Raw genomic sequence first — 18,029 nt, 5'->3', positions numbered from 1 at the left:
GAGGAAGGGAAGTGTGAGCTGCCTGTGTCAGGTCTCTAGGGCTCCTTGCGGCCCACGCTGCATATGGTTAGCATCATGGCAGTGTCGACACCCAGCTCGACACACCACCTCCTCTCCTGACCTCCTCCCCTTCTGTCCCCTCCACTCCTGTGCTGTCTTCCTCCCCTCCTTCCCCGTCCTCTCCCATCCTCCTCCCTCTTGTCTCCACCTCTCTTGTGCCGTCTTCCCGCTCCTGTCTCCTCCTGTTCTGTTTCTGTACTCCTCCCCTCTTTTTCTCCTTCAGCCTATTTCTTCCCATCTCCTTCTTGTGTTCTATCTTCCCCCCTCTTTTCTCCTCCTCTCCCCTTCTCTCCTTTCTCCTCAGTCTGAGCCCATGGCACCACAGCTCAAGCATCTGGGAATAAACACCTATAGTTCACCACAAAAAGCTTGGAGGGAAAGATATAAATCATATTTTTGGAACCCCTCATTTTGAAATGTACCTCATTCGGAGTGAAATAAAAACGTGTTGCAAAGGCATAATCACTCAATCTACACCAGTGGGCATAAGCGCACACAGACACAAACACACCCTGCCCGGCGGCCACAGGAAGAACATTTTCAAAACATTTCCAATGAAAGTCCTATACGTCCCTGGCAGTCCTAGAGGGGCTGTGTCTTGGCAGGCAGGTCGGCACCAATTGCTAAGCAGGAGGTGTCTCTTTTATCTGATTTCTGTCCGTTCACTCATCCTGTCTGGCAGTTGGCAGATCCACAGAAGCTGACATTGTTACTCCCCTCCTAAAGCTTCTAATTTAAGCATCCTTTCTGACTGAAGGCTCCTAACTGCAGTCCCATGGTCCATGCTGTGGTGTGCTGCGCATTGCCTGCCCATCTAAGGGCTCAGTCTGTGGTGACATGCTAGTTCACACACCCAAACCAGACTGATGTGGGGTGACAGGTATCTTGATTGGCAGTATAGCGCCCAGGCTTGTGCACGGAATGGAGCGGATGAATGGCCCTCAGCTCTCAGTTCTGTTCTCCATCCACACTTCGTGCCTCCGTTCTCTATAGAATTACTATCAAAGTCAGGAGACTGGAAAATACATGTACAGTCATTTAATCCCTGAGAATCCCTGTGTCTGTAGAGATTGAGTTAGTGTTGAAACAGAGAGAGGTGTGGAACCCTGGGTCTTATCACCAAACACTGACAGCTACTAAAAAATATTATACTGCATGGGATGTGCTTTGTTCTAGGTCAGGAGTAATTGAGGTCAACAGTGAGTCCTGGCTATTCTGCCTAGTGGGTAGCATTGTATGGTGGAAATGCATTACAGCTGAATTAAATGGGCAAGGCCGATGATTTTACTAGCTGCTTTCCTTTTGGGAAATACATGCATAAGATATATTGTTGTTGTACTGTATACCAGGGATATTTTGGGACCACTATTCGTAAAAGTCTTTCAAACCATTTCAACATTATGTACAGTATATAAAGATGTTGCGGCCATCTTGCGGTACCCAGTGGACACAGGTTGGAAACCGCTCTATCTGTACAGTAAGAATTACTGCAACTTGCTGTAAGAATAATTTGAGCAAATATTGCATTGTAAAAACGACCATAAAAAAGATTGGACAGCGTGTCACGTCTAGAGAACGGCAGAAATATTATTTGTGGTTGAAAGGGAGTCCCTGTAGTTTCATTTTATAGCTTAGGTGTCTGATGTGCCACAATATGGAAAGCTATAATTTAAGTTTTTTTTTCCTCTCCCGAGCAGAGACCCAAAAAAGCTGCTCTGGCAAGTTTGTGAGATGTATAAATATTGAAGCAGCAAATTCCAGTGCTAGTTGAGACTATAATCCTGTAAAACTTTGCTCCGTTTTTGCTCCTGCTTTTTTTAGGCAACATACAGTACACATATTGACGCTGGGACGGCCTGTCAGACATTCTGGTCAGATTTGCACAGAGAGCAGCAGTGCAGGAAACTCTCCAGCCTGGCAGGGGAGAACCTTTTTCAGCTAAGAGGGTGATGGTGGGGCTGATACCTTCCCATCTGCCAGGTGAATTGAGCAGCGTTGTTCACTAAGACCCCCAGAGAAGGATGTAGCCTGAGGCCAGGGTCCTTACGCCTTCTTTAGTACTCCTCACAGATGCCAGTTTTCCCCAGCCTCTCCCTGTCTCTGTCTCTCTCCCTGCCTGCTCTTGTTTCTACACAGGCCATTCTTTGTTCGTCTCAGAATAATGTTTCCGTTCCATATGCTCCCACTCATGACATCTTCTTGAATGGAGAAGGAAAACCATGGTCTCTGTTGCATGTTGGTGGCCTTGTAGACTGGTACCACAATACAGCCCTACACACTACTGCTAGATGAATGTGACTGGGAACTTATTTGGTTAGACTAAAGGACGAGCGCAAGATGTAGACGAATACGGCTTCCTGATTGGTATTACTCAATCTGGTGCTTCCAGTGGAATATATATATATATATAAGCAGAAGTCTTCCAGAGAGTCTGTATCTCGCTGCTGTCTTCACTATTGTCACATGATAAGGAAGGGAGAAAGAGAGAGAGGTGTGTGTGTGTGCAAATTGATGGCCTGGAAATGTGTTGAAAGGCTGAAATTGTATTGGCACCAAGCATGAGATCACATGGAAGCAGCTGTTCACTGTGTGACTCTCTGACACTCTGTGACTATGTGACACTCTGTGACTACGTGACACTCTGTGACTGCTGTGTGAGACTTTGACTGTGTGATTACGTGAGACTCTGTGACTGCTGTGTGAGACTTTGACTATGTGAGACTGTGTGACTCGGTGACTGTGTGAGACTGACTGTGTCTGTCTCTGCTTCTGTGAATGTGTGACTCTATGAGACTTTGTGACAGTGATTCTGTGACTGGCACTATGTGAGGCTGTGGCTGTGGGACATTGGGCTGTATGTGACAGGGACTGTATGACACTGTGGCTGTATGTGACACTGGGGCTGTATGTGACACTGGGGCTGTATGTGACACTGGGGCTGTATGTGACACTGGGGCTGTATGTGACACTGGGGCTGTATGTGACACTGGGGCTGTATGTGACACTGGGGCTGTATGTGACACTGGGGCTGTGTGGGACTCTGACATTGTGACTGTGTGAGACTGTGTATGTTTTACTCTGTGGTTGTTTTACCCTGTGACTGCGACTCTGTGACTGTTGAGACTGATTGAGGGTCCAGTGACCCCCCCATCCACTCTCACTCTCATACAGACTTTTTAAGCAAATCAAATGAACCAGCATCTTGCTCCTCCTTCCCCTCCACCCACATCCTCTCCCTCTTTCTCTCCTCCAACTTGAGCCACTCGGCCGAGGAAGCTCCATAACCTCCCGCTGCTTTTCAGCCTCCTGTTCCTCAGATAGGCTCCGGGAAGGACCTAAAATTAGCTGCTCCCCCTGCTCTGTTTTGCATGGCGTCAACTGCTTAATTAGCTATAGAACTCAGTATGGCTGAGCCAAGGTTGGGGCTGTGGGTGATTATATAACCATTTTAAACAATTTCATATATTTTTAACAGAATAGTGCACAGTGCTGCTTCTTTGTAGTACCCCCCTCATAGATCAGCACTGTTCAGTCATACAGTAGGCTACAGGTGAACTATACATCCATATTGAGAGAATTTACATCTACAGAGGCAGAGTGTCAGACATAGGGATAATAACGCTGTCCTAGATCGCAGTATACTAATTGAGCTGTGACGTTGATAACAGTGTCACAATACCATTGCCATTAACACGCTACGCAGGCCAATCTGTTACGTCCTTTCCAGACTGTAAGTTATATATTGTTATTTATAGCATGGAAAATAAAGATACTCACAGTAGGTCTGGATGACAACATAATGATAACTGTCTTTAAAATTAGGGCTGTTTCTTTAAATTAATTTAAATAATTGCTTTATTTTTACATGACACAAACACATTTCCGGGTTGATCTAGGCATTTACATAATCCTGCTATAAATGAACAAGAAGAACATTTTATTGTGGTGCTCTATTAGTTTACGGCTTATAATTTACACTAAATACCTTTGGCATAGTGAAATTGGTCTTGCTGTTGTTCTGTCCTCTGGTATGTTTGACCTGTTGTGGATGTTGTCTTCCACACCAAGAAAGGCCTGCAGTTCAATATGGTCCTGATTGATGAAATACCAGTCTTTTTAATTACTAAATGAATGTGGCTGAGGTGATATTGCTATTGTTCTACCCTCTAGAATATTATTTTCATTACAGTTAATAGGATGACACAGGTAATACTATAGCCTCATTAACAATCCACTGGCATCCATTTAGTCCAACAATGTGGAAAATGGTCACACCATTCTTTTTACAAGATAGGATTACGTGCATTTTCTTCACAATTAAGGAAATTGCAATATTCTGTGATTACAAAACCAACAGAGGCATTCAGACACCTGATATTTAATCACACATATCCAGCCGCTCCCATAGTTGAATGCAACTCTATAAAATGTGTCATTGGTGTTTGCATGCCAGAATAAGCACACACTGCTTGTTGATTTGCCAGAGAAATTCCTAAATAAATGAGTGAGTCATGTTACTTCCCGAAACAAGCGAAGTTTACAATCAGGGCTGAGAGCCTAGTGCCTGCCCTGGCAAGGGAACACATCCAGGATTGACGGTTTGTTTTGTTTCGAGGTGAGAAGATTTCCAGAGACTTCCTTAGTGCGGATTTAGTTATAAAAGATTTTCACTCAGCTTCATCTTATGATTTCATCCTTGAGGCTACATTGGTGCCAAGCACCAGTCAATGTCATTGTTGTTGATCAGCTTGTTGGATGGATGTAAATCCCAAGAGGAACATGTCGGCTGATGCCGTGTATTTGAAACCCATTACCAGGGCAGTTAGATACAGTGTGCTCTAGCTCAACTCACTGACCGTGTCTCCTTTATTCAGCGTGGCGCTCCATTTATGTTAGATAAAAGCCCTGTTTACACATCCATCAGCCTTGGGATCAATTATTGGTCTGGGAGCTGAGTGTTTCATTCAGTGTATTCTAAATGATCTTAGATGGCCAGCACATGCATATTTCACTTTGGTTTCTCCTGCTATGCTATCTAAACCTATTGTCTGTGGGAATTCATTTCTGATCGTTATTGATGTTTCCCGAATGAAATGATTGCCACATTTACAGTTGAAGTACTTGGCCATATATTGCCTAGAGGTCAGTGTTGGGCCAGTAAAAGAGCCATCAATCTCCCCTGAAGCAAGGCATTTAACCCTATTGCTGCTGGGTCCCGGTCAATAATGACTGATCCCTGACCTTTTCCATTACCTTTTCCATTCCATTCCAAGCACATTTCCATTACGCACTAAAACATTTGTAAACGCGTCTACTACTTGTCCATGTACTGTATGTAAAAGGAGAAATAAAAGGAGCCCCCTATCTGGCCTTTGAAACAACGACAGACCTTATTAGAATCATCATGGATCAGCCCACAGAGTCAGTCTCACAACATGTCCTGCACTGCTATTCCACTAACAGCCTCAGTGTTACTCAACTCCCCACTCAGGCCATAGAATGGAAATAACAGTGCTTGCCTAGGCTATGAAAATGAATGTGCTTTTGCTTTGTTGGTGCTGCTGCAGTGAGCTGTTTTTAGAAAGCAAAAGGTACGATCATCATGTCATTCGTCACAGTCATTTGCAATGGAATGGATAAAGATAGAGAGGTGTGTTTTTTTTTGTGTTGATTGGGTGATTTTATTTGATTATAGTCCTCTATAAATGTTCTTCCTTCTTGAGCGTGCTTGCTTATTTGCGGTATGCAGCGTGATGTATGAAGATTTTAAACCTTGGATGGAAGTCATAGAAATTAGTTTTGAATTAAATCTGTCAATATTCAAGATGCCACTTACCTCCTCTCCCAGAGCCTCCTACGCACTTCCTGTGTGCATGCCACGAATAGCTACAAATTGGCTGCCATTAAAACCTGTTAAAACCTACGTAGATTATGTTAATCGCCTGTCAAAATGAAAGGTGTGATGCAACCCAATTAATATCATGTTTGATGGAAATTGTATCCAGCCATCTGTGATGGAGGATTTGGGCTGACATTTGTCTTTCGATCAAATTAAAAGGCGGTAAAAAAAAAACGTCTTGTCATGGCAATTGATTTAATAAGAAGGCCAAAATGCTCTCTCCGGGGCAATTGTTCGTCGTGGAAAAATGTAATTAGTTAATTTAACTCCTGTCTATGTTCTTTCACAAATCACAACCTTACCCATACTTGGGACTTATCTATTACTTGGCTGCAGCAAGTCTCAAATAAAAACAAATGCTGCCGTTTCCACTGAGCCAGCTTGGACCCACGTACCTTTTGGTTGTTTTCTTCTTGCGCGTGCCTCTCATTGAGTCACCTGCTCTCCCATGTGTTGCTGGTTGGAGGGGAGCTGAGGGCCTCAAGATCTCAGCAGGGACGTTCTGTTTAGGAAGCCCCCCGGTGTTCATTCCCAGCATCAGCCAGCTGATCTGACTCAGGGCCCAGTCTAAAATTGGGACTGCTTGTCTGGCCGATCGGTGTAAACGGACACTGTAGTGGGAGGATAAAGGGCCACGGGGGGGAAGTGGGGTACTCATTGGCTCGGCATGCCGGCCTGCTCTGCTGGGCCGCCAGGGGCAACAGGTGCCTTGGGCAACGTGAGACTCTGTGGAATGGCAGGGCCGGAGGGAGAGGGGCTTTGGGGGTAGCGTTCCAAGTGATTTTCGCCCTGAAAGGGTTTCACCGTCGGAATCGGGGACAGCTGTGGGGTCGGCCCGCTCAGCCGGCCGTGGAAAACATGCAGGCAGGCAGGGTTGCGTAACTCTTAACTGGGTCCCTGATGGCTGGGTGAGAGTCACTGCCTCGCACTTCGATGAGCAATTGTGCCTTGGTTGCTTGAGAGTGTTTGTTTTGGAGAGGCTGCTGAGCGACTGTTTTCATGATCGCTTGCTCTCGTTCTGTCAGGCTGCCTCACGCTCCCCTTCAAGGCCTGCTGGGAGGACCTACCCCCTGGCCAGGGACCTTCAGGGGTCATCGGGTCAAATATGACTCGGTCTGCTCCTATTAGAGAGGCTGATGACATGCTCCTAGGAAACATGTGACATACTGTGGTTCCACTTCTTTTTTTTTTATCAGTCCCTTCAGAAATTTAGAGGATATGAGGATATCATGATCTATTTATCATAATGTTAAACCAATTAATGATATCTGCATGGATTTAAATGAGCACCGGATTAATGGTATTTTTATTATTACAAAGTTTACAAATATACAGTATTATATAAACATAACATACAGTATACTGATATAAATTATTACATTATCATATAAAGTATAGCGATTTACAATATTATTAGATGCAGTATACAGATCTACAGTGCTGTTATTGGTACATACAGTATACAAATACAGTTGTATCTGAGTATTACATACTGCATGCATTTATTATTATTATTATTATTATTATTATTATTATTAATACTACAGTAAATTGATCTACAATAGCATGATTACATACCAGTATACAGATATACAATATTATCATTATTACATACAGTATACATATATACAATATTATTATATACATTACACAGATGCCCAGTAACTTATCTATACAGTTGTTTATTGCTTTTGTTCCTATTTAAAATGTAGTATGGTGGCAGTTTTTTTTGTGTTGTATGTTTTGGCTATTCTTTAATTGAAACACTGCTCAACTTTTTATTTTGTTTTATACAAAGAAAGTTCCGCCTCTCAATGTCTGTTTCAATAGAACACCCTTCATGTCTGGGTATTTGAGAAAAAAATTGATGCAGTCGCAGATTTGGAGTTGGCCAAAAGGGCTCTCAGACCCTAATAAACAATATTCTCTGGTATGATGAAACAAAGATTGAACTTTTTGGCCTGAATGTCACGCATCACATTTGGAGGAAATCAGTTCTTGTTCATCCCCTGGCCAATACCTACGGTGAAGCATGGTGGTGGCAGCATAATGTTGTGGGGATGTTTTTCAGCAGCAAGGACTGGGAGACTACTCAGGATCGAGGGAAAGATTAATGGAGCGTAGTACAAACAGATGAAAACCTGCTCCAGGGAGGTCAGGACCTCAGACTGGGGCTAAGGGTCACCTTCTAACAGGACAATGACCCTTAGCACACAGCCAAGACCTTGCAGGAGTGGCTTCAGGACATGTCTGTAAATGTCCTTTAGTGGCCCAGCCAGAGTCTGGATGTCTCCCTGTTTGAAGTCTCTTGAGAGACCTGAAAATGGCTGTGCAGTTATCCAACTTATTGAGCTTGAGAAGATCTGCAGAGAAGAATGGTAGATACTCACAAATATAGGTGTGCCAAGCTTTTAGCGTCATACCCTAGATGATTTGAAGCTATAATCGCTGGTAAACATGCTTCTAAAAAGTACTGAGTAAAGGTGTCTTATGGAAATGGGACATTTCTGATTTTATAAAAATACATTTGTATAAAACAATTAAAATGTGTTTTTGCTTGGTTACTATGGGGCATTGGGTGTAGATTCGTGAGGGGAAAAAATCTGTTTAATCTGGTTAATTTGAAAAGTCTGAATACTTTCCAAATACACAAAATAGTGGAACATTAAAATATAACAAAATGCTCACATTGCTTCTTAGCTTGTGATAATTACCTGACGTTTGTAATGGCTGTTTATAGAAATCTGAGCTATGGAGACTGTGTTTCTCTTGGCCGGTGATTATACTTGATACAGGCTGAGGAACCTAACAAAGGGTTTCCTAAAAATGCATGATCTTACCTTCTTAAAAAATGTATGTGATGATTGAATGTTGTAACAGGAGCCATGTCAGTTATTTTAATAAGAATGAGGCAAATTTTAAATGCCTTCAAAGAAGATCATCTGGCAGTATCTGTGTAAAATAACAGGAAATATATTTTTAAACCAATGTTTTTTTAGACAAGGGAAATTCATTTTAAATCATTGTATGGAAGTATAGAATAAAAACAGAAACTGCTCTGTGTATTAACTGCATTTAGCAGCTACCGGAAGTCACACCATTACTTTTTAGTTTGCAGCTCTGTTTTCAAATGAATTTTCCTTCTTTGTTTTGGCTGTTTTTCTCCACTGTTTTAATGCTGTATAGAATGTTAAATATAGTTCTGTCTCTGATTGCCGACTGGATACGCAGTAAGCACTGTCTGCTTATACATTTAAATAATTGTTGAAATATGGTCTATTGGCCCTGGCCTTGATTTTCACAGACACCAAACTGGAGCAAACATGAACTAACGATTATAGACACCTGCTTCATGTTTAGGTTCAGATTTTGTCGAAGCTATGTGGTAATTGAGTGAACGTTTATGAAGATAAAATATGGAATTATTTGATTTGGACAGATGGTAGTTAATAATAACTAAATATGGAATTATTTGATATGGGCTGATGATTTTCGATATAGAAAGGAATTTGGATATCTAAAAGGTGGAACTTTGCTTCAGTATATATTTCATTAGCGCTACATTTTGTGTTTCAACTGGTTTTAGGCTTCACCGGACATTCAAACAGAGAAATGGCTTCTGACAATTGGCCTACTACAAGGTGTTATTTTAGATGATATGTCTGATGTATTTTAAAAGCTGCTGGTGTTTATATGTGCGTAGTCATCAATCATGTGTAGTTGCACGTGGGGTTTATAGCACGGACTACCACATGTACGCCACTTTGCTTGGCAGACATCTATGAACTGTGATGACATAAAATGCATACATTGGGGAGAACAAGTATTTGATACACTGCTGATTTTGTAGGTTTTCCTACTTACAAAGCATGTAGAAGTCTGTAATTTTTATCATAGGTACTCTTCAACTGTGAGTGACAGAATCTAAAACAAAAATCCAGAAAATCACATTGTATGATTTTTAAGTAATTAATTTGCATTTTATTGCATGACATCAGAAAAGCAGAACTTAATATTTGGTACAGAAACCTTTGTTTGCAATTACAGAGATCATAGGTTTCCTGTAGTTCTTGACCAGGTTTGCAGACACTGCAGCAGGGATTTTGGGTCCACTCCTCCATACAGACCTTCTCCAGATCCTTCAGGTTTCGGGGCTGTCGCTGGGCAATATGGACTTTCAGCTCCCTCCAAAGATTTTCTATTGGGTTCAGGTCTGGAGACTGGCTAGGCCACTCCTGGACCTTGAGATGCTTCTTACGGAGCCACTCCTTAGTTGCCCTGGCTGTGTGTTTCGTGTCGTTTCCATTTTCAATGCTCTTACTGAGGGTTTTTGGCCAAGATCTCACGATACATGGCCCCATCCATCCTCCCCTCAAAACGATGCAGTCGTCCTGTCCCTTTTGCAGAAAAGCATCCCCAAAGAATGACGTTTCCACCTCCATGCTTCACGGTTGGGATGGTGTTCTTGGGGTTGTACTCATCCTTCTTCCTCCAAACACGGCGAGTGGAGTTTAAACCAAAGAGGTCTATTTTTGTCTCATCAGACCACATTACTTTCTCCCATTCCTCCTCTGGATCATCCAGATGGTCATTGGCAAACAGACGGGCCTGGACATGCGCTGGCTTGAGCAGGGGGACCTTGCGTGTGCTGCAGGATTTTAATCCATGACGGTGTAGTCTTTTACTAATGGTTTTCTTTGAGACTGTGGTCCCAGCTCTCTTCAGGTCATTGACCTGGTCCTGCCGTGTAGTTCTGGGCTGATCCCTCACCTTCCTCATGATCATCGATGCCCCACGAGGTGAGATCATGCATTAAGCCCCAGACCGAGGGAGATTGACTGTCATCTTGAACCTCTTCCATTTTCTAATTATTGCGCCAACAGTTGTTGCCTTCTCACCAAGCTGCTTGTCCTGTAGCCCAGCCCAGCCGTGTGCAGGTCTACAATTTTATTCCTGATGTCCTTACACAGCAGTCTGGGCTTGGCCATTGTGGAGAGGTTGGAGTCTGTTTGATTGAGTGTGTGGACAGGCGTCTTTTATACAGGTAAAGAGTTCAAACAGGTGCAGTTAATACAGGTAATGAGTGAAGAACAGGAAGGCTTCTTAAAGAAAAACTAACAGGTCTGTGAGAGCCGGAATTCTTACTGGTTGGTAGGTGATCAAATACTTTATGTCATGCAATAAAATGCAAATAAATTATTTAAAAATCATACAATGTGATTCCGTCTCTCACAGTTGAAGTGTACCTATGATAAAAATTACAGACCTCTACATGCTTTGTAAGTAGGAAAACCTGCAAAATCGACAGTGTATCAAATACCTGTTCTCCCCACTGTATATCATGTTTCACAATTGATTATACTCTGTAGGCTAAATGTAATAAAGTTAATTGTGATGGAAAAAATAAAAAAATATATTTAATATTTACTGTATACGACAAAGTTGTATGTATTTCATAAGGTGAGTGCAGAGAGATTTATATCCTTAAGATGTATCTTGCACTGTTACTCTATGGTGCTCTCCGTGAGTGAGAGAGGTGTGCACTTTGCAAGACAGTCCTCCACTAAGTCAGGAAGGTTTAGGCACATAGACACATTTTGAAAACTTGCCACTATGCCCTTTTATCTTCTCCTGAAGGGTTTCAGAGGGATGCCATGCTGTTGTTGCCACCAGCTTAAAACATTTTTAAATAAAATTCTTTCATCTCCGCGCCTCCGCTTGCTTTAAACAAAGCGCCTGTGTCGCAGCGTAATGTAAATAAGTTCAAAATATTATTTTCAGCTCTTTTTGTATGATGCAAGCACTTCATTGACATAACTAAGGATATTAATTATTCAAATTTTAATAGGCAGCGAGTATGAATGAGATATACAAAAGTTGTCTCTAAGCAGGTTAGCAGCCGGAGTAAAATACTTCTGGCAATTCTCAAGATAAAATATTCATGTAGTCTGAAATAACTAGCTATCTGTCATTACATACCTTCAGGTTACAGTTGTCTAGCAATTTTAGGAGCCTTTTGTAAGGGTCTTGACAGGATGCGTAGATCTGGTCATACACAGTGACAGATGATGTCAGATACTGAGGTGATGTAACATCACGGGATGACAAGTGAGCTGGGAGGATGAGGGTCTCCCTCGTCCCCTGTGCTCTGTTTTCTGACATATGTTCTGGCCATGATAACCCTAACCCAGGGTGTCAGAAAATAGCAGTTGAATATTTTCTTCTCACGGAGGAAATATTGTCACCTAAATATATACCTGCCAACATGACTATATGGACACAAATGCAAGATTGTGTGGTGGTCATGTGTTCCTTTTCTGAAACAAATTATATATTTTTTTAGCTTAACCTTTATTTCCACGGAGAGTTACATCAAGAGACACCTATGTCTCTTTTACAGTTGATCCCCGTGTTTCAGCAAATAAAATGCACAATAATAACAAACATTACCATTGAACAACCAAAAGGTCACTTATCATGCATTCAATTTACCCTATAGGCAACAAACATCTAGCTTTGGGGATACTCTGAGGTTGAACTTTCCATGAGTATGGGGAATGGTACACACAAAAGCAGTTTTCCCTAACTCTCAATGAACACACTGTATCTCTATGACTAATCAGTCTTGAGACCGCATTTGATAACTGCTTTAAAGCCTTGTATACAAACATCAACCATTGTCTAGACCTTCTGGAATCCCAGGCAAACTAAAATTAATAAAAGATGATATGTGCGAAAGTTCATACTGTACCAGTAATAAAACGCAAAGCTTCACAATAGACTTCATATAGAGGTTTTAGTACTGAGGCTTGCATAAATAGAACATCACCATAATCTAGACCTGAAATAAAAGTGGTTTGTTCTATTTCCATTCTATGCTGAGAAGACAGACATCATGTTCTTATAACAGGAGCCAATTGTATTACTTTTCTTCTTCACTAACTCTGTGGTCCCAGCTCTCTTCAGGTCATTGACCTGGTCCTGCAGTGTAGTTCAGGGCTGATCTCTCACCTTCCTCATGATCATCGATGCTCCACGAGGTGAGATCATGCATGGAGCCCCAGACCGAGGGAGATTGACCGTCATCTTGAACTTCTTCCATTTTCTAATAATTGCGCCAACAGTTGCCTTCTCACCAAGCTGCTTGCCTATTGTCCTGTAGTCCATCCCAGTCTTGTGCGGGTCTACAATATTATCCCTAATGTCCTTACCCAGCTCTCTGGTCTTGGCCATTGTGGAGGGGTTGGAGTCTGTTTTATTGAGTGTGTGGACAGGTGTCTTTTATACAGGTAACAAGTTCAAACAGGTGCAGTTAATGGAGTAGAGAACAGGAGGGCTTCTTAAAGAAAAACTAACAGGTCTGTGAGAGCAGGAATTCTTGCTGGTTGGTAGGTGATCAAATACTTATGTACCTGTGATAAAAATTACAGACCTCTACATGCTTTCTAAGTGGGTAAACCTGCAAAATTGGCAGTGTATCAAATACTTGTTCTCCCCACTGTATTTGTAGGAGGGAATACATTTTGTGTAAGAACAGGAAGGATAATAATGTTGAAATTATCAAAATTTTTATTTTGTGATTTACAGAATAATATGTATGTTTTACTTGCATTTAATGCCAGCATAACATCTATAAGTTACATTTTGTAGTTGTTCAAAATCAGACTGCAAGTATGCAAATGCCTGAGCAATTTATGAAAATTAAAGTGACAAATATATATATATATATTTTTTTTACAAATACCATTTATGTACAAAGTGTGCAACAAAGGATCATAATTGCAACTTGGGGAACCCCTTTGTGAACTACTATAAAATGATATTAAAATCACATCCGTTACAATGGCCTGTTTTCATCACTAAAGCAATTCTGAAAACATAAACAAATGTCCCCAGCCAAGCACAGTGAGGTCAGTTTCTTCTTAAAAATTTAATGATCTACTAAAAATTTTGAGAGGTCCATAAACAGAGCCACATAATTAGATTTTTCATCCAGTGCTTTGGTGATACTATTTTGATCAGTAGTAGTAATACAGGCCCAAGTCTAAAACCATATTGATATTTATTAATATAAATATCAGCTAAAAAAAGAACAGTGTAGTCAACAAAGACTCTTAGCAACTTCACCAGTGTCCCCTCTGAAAGTCTGGATGTTCATTTCAGGGTGAGATATGTATAGCTCCAGAAATGCCAGTAATGCTCATAATGTCCACTGTCCAAACAGTCCACAATTACAATACAATCCCAAAAAATTGTTGAGGAGGAAACACAAAGACACAAACACTTGCTGTCCCGGCCTAGAATGCCAACTGTGGCACGTTTTGTTTTGCTTGTTGGAATTGCAAGTAAAAACCATGATGTAAAAAAAATCTTCAGTCACATGATTAACCCGTTCAAATTACCAAGCTTCTGAAGAAACACTCTCAGTAAAAAAACTGGATTTGACTTTGTCTTAAGGTGACATCACTCTATCAGACGTGTCAGCACCAATCACACTGAGGTACAGGCGTGCAGCAGGTGATTTCAGCAGGGCAATGCACCGCTCGCTCCATTTCAATGGGCTAGAATCGGTTGAATCTGTTAAAATCTATTCTCAAAATAGTTTTGCAAGGTGGGAAATTGGAAGGAGATTTCAAATGGATGATCACGTGACCAGAGTGACTCTGCTCTCCTTGTTAGGGACTAACTACTTGTGTTTCAACACATCTGTTATTATACCATCTGTTGTGTCATATTGGGCTGTTTTCTATATACTGTCTTCCACTTTAACTGTTACTGACTAATTATGTAGTCCAGCCTTCAAAGATGTTCACTTCCTTTTTTTTTTAATAGCACTGATTCGCCACTTCACATTTTTCCTAAAAAGATTACAAACTTCAACTAACTTTAGTGATTTGGTGTTGTATTTATTTTACGTCCTCACACAACCTGATTACTTCTATAGATTTTTAACTAGCAGTGGCTTTTTTAATGGCTGTTTACAGACTACTGAATTATGGATTACACTTTCTGTTGGCACCTAAAGTTAATTCAGGCACAGAATTTGAACATGTTGAAAACATTGAAATTCTCTTCACTGTGTACTATTGATCGTGTCCCAGACATTTAATCGAATGTTTTATAGTACCTCTGGTCTGGCCCGGCACCAGGAAGAATTGACTGAGAGGGCAGTTAAAAATGGTGAGGGGGCAAATCTTTTTTTTGGGGTATTTTCTATAGGGAATTTAAAATACAAGACACTTTGGATCTGTTCATAGCAGGTGTTGGTTATTTTGAATGGTGTATAGGTAGCTATGGTGTCAGGTCTGCTTTGGGACAGTTTTTGTTTGTGTGTGTGTGTGTGTGTGTGTGTGTGTTGAGAAAATATTTTCAGTTAGCTTTCGCCTGCTGCAGTTTAGGGAGGTCAAGATATTTTTAGACCTGTAAATTGGATTTAACAGTAAGGGCAAAGTAACAATGGTCTTACAATAGATGTGTATGCCTGTTTCGCATGACTGCGAATGACTAGTGTCATTAACCAGTTCATCACCAGCATTGGCACCCACTGCTGTACTTGTTTGTCGTCATTCATCCAGTGCTGAGGTGAATTTGTCCGACGTTTTCGGCGGTGTGTATCCCTGAACATATGCGGAGAATATCATATGGTCACCTTCAAACTAGTCAAACCACTGGAACCTCTGACATACCTGAGCCAAATACATAAGCATAAACATGCATTAAATATTCACACTTCGGCTGCAGTCATGGTTGTGCCCTCTTTCTTCCTCTGTCTTTGATGCATCGTCGCTTTTCTGTTCTGTCCCAGTGTCACTATCCGTCGCCAGTAACGTAGCGGTGGGTGTATGAGAAAAGAGCAAGACCGGGGGCAAACCATACCACTGACCGGAGAGCAGCCCTGGATTGGGCCGGAGAAAGCACGTCTCTGAGGGGATTTTGCAGTATTAGCCTGGCAAGCTATTTATAGAGGTGGGATGGGGGAGGATGGGGGAGTCACAGGCAGCTGGGGTAGGGTGGCCGAAAGGAGAGCGGGGCAGGTGGCGGGGGGGGGGTGTGGGTGTTGGTGGCGTTAACATGTTGTTACGGCCTGGTCAAACGCTTCTCCGACAGGACAACTTCCAGGTCAGAGGTGCTGTGTGTCCAGACTGTGGTGTGGCCCACTGGGCCGGTAAGACTGTGCTCCTGGGTCATAACAACGGAACACTTAGAGAGCAGCCTGCCCTTGCCACTGCTCCCCTAACTGCTGCCTTTCACTTGACCCCTCTATTTGTGGTCATGTCTTGCTTAGGAAAATGTAAACGCACTTTGTGAAAAAAACCTGGGGAGCCAGCAAAGAATTAGAGAGAGGAGAGTGGGAGAGATAAAGAGAGAGAGAGTATGTTTCTAAGCCACTGCCTGTCTGCTCTGTGGGCCAGTGGAAGTGCCTCTAAATGTAGTCTGTTGTATAATCCCTCTGGGGGCCCTATTGCTATTTCTGTTCCTGGATATGCGTCACAACTGGGTATTTTCTCTGGTGGCTGGCTTACATCAGTAGGTCTCCTAGCAGGCATATGTGCTCTCTCTATCATTGAGTGGCTATTCTGATTGGTGGGAGTTTGGCCCTGCTGTTTTGGTTTTTCTGTCGGTGACCCCAGGGAATGGAGCAGAAGAGTTTCAACCCAGAGAAATGCTGCCGATGACTGGACATGTTGTGGCAGTGGGGATCTGATGTAGCCAGGTCTGTAGACACAGCGTTCCTCACTCTCCCTTCTCTCCCTCCCTCACTCCCCCTCCCTCCCTCCCTCGATCTGGTGTCCCTGCTGTTGCTGCTGAGATGGTGTTTTCCTGGTTGTCAGTGTGTTGGTAAACTGAACGGGGGATGACAGTGGCTGCTCGATGGCCACCGGAGCGCCGACAGGGACAGTCAGGAAACGGATTGCCTTGTGCTCTCTGTGCTGTGGTATGAGCTGTGTACTGTGTTGTCGTGGTGATAACAGCCATCGCAGTGCCTTTGTGCGTTTCTTGTGTGTGACCGGGGCTGGTCTGGGCTTCAGGGTGTGACATGTTGGGTCTGGACTGGGCTACAGGGTTGTCACAGGGCTGCTCTTTCTGACGGCTCATAGGCATAGCCTCTGGCGGGCGCTTGGGAGACAAAGACACGATCTGGCTGGCTTGTTTAGAAACTACCTCTCGTCTCCTTCACAGAGCGCCTCTTCCTTCTTCCCTTTCTCTTTCTCTCTCTCGGTCATCCTCCCTTCCTCCAGTCGTTCTCTCCGGGTGCCTCCGTGGTTTAGTCAGACTGATGCAGAGTTGTGTTGGGTGCTAGTGGAGCTGCAAGGCACCACTCATTTCTCCCCGGGCTCCACTGACGAGCTCACACAGGGGTGTTGGGTCCCTCTATTAATGCAAGGATACCCTCCTAGTGTGGAACTGTGAACCTTCCTCCTCCTCGCTTCCACGCCCCCAGCTGCTTTAGATCACGTCCCTCAGTCTGTCTGCCAGACGGTCTTCCTCGGGGAAAACAAAAAGGTTCATGTCACTTTTACTGGCCCCCAGAGTGTCTGTCTGACTGTCTGTCTCTCTCAGTCAGTCCTCCCTGTGTGTGCTATCGTACTGGAATAACTTGTTATGTGAGGGAACGTCCTGGTGATAAGGCAGGGAAACACCACATGTACACACACTGCATACCTCCCGCAAGTCTTACGCACGCACGCACGCGCGCACACACACTATTTGAAACTACTACTTCAGTTGTTGTTTTTGGAAATATTTATTTTCCTGACACTCTTCCTGGATGCTCAATGACTCGTACGTCACCTGAGCAACAGAATCCCCTAGCCCAGACGGTCTGCTCACTCTGCCTGCTCACTCTGCCTGCTCACTCTGCCTGCTCACTCCTTCTGCAGCACCTGGAGTTCAGGGTTGTGACCTTGAGATGTGCTACCCTGCCCGTTTCCTTTTGTTATCAGCCTCTCCTCCCCCTTTTCTCCTCTCTCACCCATCTGACTTCCTGCAGAGACGAGGACTGTAATACTTGATAACTGTGGAATGTGGACATGTGCCGCGGCCAAGTGAGCTTAACAAATTTTCCATT

General features: G+C 42.9%; 1 protein-coding gene across 6 annotated transcripts in view; it reads left to right on the top strand.

The window, feature by feature from the left end:
- Positions 1-18,029, top strand: part of hivep2a (HIVEP zinc finger 2a) — an 80,165-nt gene that overhangs the window by 16,540 nt on the left and 45,596 nt on the right. Inside the window, exon 1 of one of the 6 annotated variants that reach the window (XM_010882588.5) lies at positions 16,466-16,673. The exons of the other annotated variants lie outside the window; for them this stretch is intronic. The gene's annotated coding sequence lies outside the window, so the exon portion shown is untranslated. Of the gene's footprint in view, positions 1-16,465; positions 16,674-18,029 lie in introns of those variants that run through there. 6 annotated transcript variants of the gene reach the window in all.

The sequence above is a fragment of the Esox lucius genome, chromosome 18, assembly GCF_011004845.1.
Source record: "Esox lucius isolate fEsoLuc1 chromosome 18, fEsoLuc1.pri, whole genome shotgun sequence".
NCBI classification, from domain to species: Eukaryota; Metazoa; Chordata; class Actinopteri; order Esociformes; family Esocidae; genus Esox; species Esox lucius.
Note: the sequence above shows the minus strand (reverse complement) of the source record. Positions and strands in the feature narration are given on the sequence as shown.